This window comes from Gopherus flavomarginatus, chromosome 4 (assembly GCF_025201925.1).
Source record: "Gopherus flavomarginatus isolate rGopFla2 chromosome 4, rGopFla2.mat.asm, whole genome shotgun sequence".
In the NCBI taxonomy this organism is placed as follows: domain Eukaryota; kingdom Metazoa; phylum Chordata; order Testudines; family Testudinidae; genus Gopherus; species Gopherus flavomarginatus.
The window spans coordinates 47,245,790-47,248,548 of record NC_066620.1 but is presented as its reverse complement, the minus strand read 5'-3'; positions in this window follow the sequence as shown (position 1 = coordinate 47,248,548).

Below are 2,759 nucleotides of genomic sequence, written 5' to 3'. Positions count from 1 at the left end.
CTATATGAAATCTCAATTTAGTTTATTTACCACTTCAAGAGTAACTATCTAATCTGGGAATATGTAGTGACTCTAGTGGGTTACCTTTGGAAACCACTTTCAGATGTTGTCTTGGGTACTAGTAGGGTGACCAGATAGCAAGTATGAAAAAGTGGGACATGGGTGCAGGGGGTAAAATAGGATCCTAAGACACAGTCCCTAACGTCAGGACAGTCCCAATAATAGCCTAGATACTGGTCCCATTCTGGTTCTTATGTGTCCTCTCCAAACCACTGCATAACTCAGTATGAACAGAAATATCTACTTGAGAGGCCCAAGATTGGGATTGCCAGAGTGGTGGGATTATTGTAGCATATAGAATATAGATAGGAAGGAAGAACACAATCCACCTGCATTATGTACGGTTGTGTGCTTTTTTTTTTTTATTGGTGAGGATGAGAAGACACCAACCACCCCATTCCTTCACCCAAATGTTGATCCACACACATTCTTCTCAGTTCCTTCTGCCCCTTTTCCCTCAACCCCACAGATAAAACTCCTCCTCTTCTACTTGTAAGACCAATATGTGAGTGCTATTTATTTTAGGATTTTTTACTGGCATCTATCACTAGTATCTAAGCATCTCCTAAGTTAATAGAATGGCATAAGAAAGTCTCTAGTTGGTTTCAGGGAGCATTTGGCTCTTCTTCCTTAACAGTTGTAGTTAAGCACCAACAGTGTGTTCGATTTGTACAAATCAGCAGACTTGACTCCTGACCCAAGGAACAAGAATTCCAAAAGGCAAAAATCAGGTAAACACCTTAATAGAACCTGAGCAAGACATCTTGGAGCTACTTTTATAAAGAGCTGAAGATGGCATCATATTGACAATTTTTTAAGGCTCCATGAAAGGTGGGATTTCAAGAGGGATATGAATGAAGTGAGTATGGATGCTTGGTGTTCTGCAGCAGGGAGAACATTCCAAACACAGGATGTGATGTGAAAGAAGACACAAACCTGAGTGGTAGAGGAAAAAGAGGTGAGGCTGCCAGGTTAAGCAAAGTGGTCAAAGGGAAACTTGGTAAGAAACAAAAATATCACTAAGTCTTATGCATAGGGCATGGATAGGCAACCTATGGCACACGTGCCAAAGGTGGCACACGAGCTGATTTTCAGTGGCACTCATACTGCCCGGGTCCTAGCCACCGATCCAGGGGGCACTGCATTTTAATTTAATTTTAAATGACGTTTCTTAAACATTTTTAAAACCTAATTTATTTTACATACAACAATAGTTTAATGTTTTTAGAAGGTCTTTCTATAAGTCTATAATTTAAAACTAATGTTATTACTGGCACGCGAAACCTTAAATTAGAGTGAATAAATGAAGATTCAGCACACCACTTCTGAAAAGTTGCTGACCCCTGGTGTAGGCTCTGTGTCGGAACAGGGACACTCTTATGAAGTTCAGGATATCTGATGACAACCATGAACCAGATCTACTGGCAGAGAACATGACAGGGAAAACGTCCCAAAAGGCTTCTCTTTGGAGCGGATGTGGTAAGATGAACTATATGGTACATACGTTGCTGTTTATAAATATGGAAAGCTTTTTAATGTGAACCAAAGAGTGACCCTTCATGTACATTTGCAGTGTTCCTTGTGCATGGCCTCAAGCGTTCTCTTTTGTTTTTTTTTCTTTCTTGGTCTGAATATGCAAAGCGCTTCGTTTTTCTTTCTAAGATACTTTTCTCCTTCAATGAACTTTCCATAGAAATCAGCAAAGCAAGTGTCAGAAGTGTGCACTTACTGAAATGGCACAACAGGCAAACTTTTATTTTTAACAGGGTAAATTGGTATTGCGTCAGGAGACGTCTGGTAGTTCTTAATATAGCCTCTGAATTCTGCAACAGCTGCCTACTCCATAAAGGAAAGACTGTTCTTGATAGTTAAAGTTCCCAGCCACATTTTCATTATAAATTGGATTTTTGACCCATTACATTTTTCATTTTAGATGTAATATATCTTACATTGTTGCCACTCTCTCAAGCAGCAGCAGATATTGGGGCCCTACAGATCCGCTCCCATTGGAGGAGAAATTGGTGATGCATAGTCTGGGTTTCTTTTTGTTGTAACTTATTTTATTTACACTTTATATACTGGTTATTGAACAGAGGTGATCACAAAGAGTATGTAAGTAAATTCCTTTTTCAGAAATCTCTACTCCATGCCCAGTTTCTAAGAAGCAACTTTTCCCCAAGAATTTACTCTAGTTGGAGAGAATAAGAAAGAGAACAAACTCTTGCTGATTGCCACAGCTCCCCCAAAGAAACCTATACCATCAAATTAACAATACAGCATTTCTGCAAGGACTGTGTACTGCTTGCAGACTAACCGCTTGTCTACATGGTGAAGTGTGTGGCAAGCCAGAGTGTGAATCTACATCATACTGCTAATTCATTGTGTGAGTCCTGCTGGAGCACACTAAAGGGTCTTCTTTAAGTAGATGCAGCTTAGGTGTGTGCACTGAAGCTGGAGAAATTTGTGTAGCAGTTCTGATAGAGGAGTGGCCATATCCCCTCCCCTGGCTATATGAGGCAGCACTGTCCTGACCCCCCCGACCCCAGTGCCTTCTTACCACTCATGGTTGGAGTTGAAGCTCTGTGCAGTGAAAAATTGTGAGGTTAAGAACTGTTGCTTAGTGTATTTCCTAGTTAGGAGGGAACCCGAGTCCAGTACTAATGAGTGATGCTGGCATTGGCTGTTTTCATGCTAGCTGG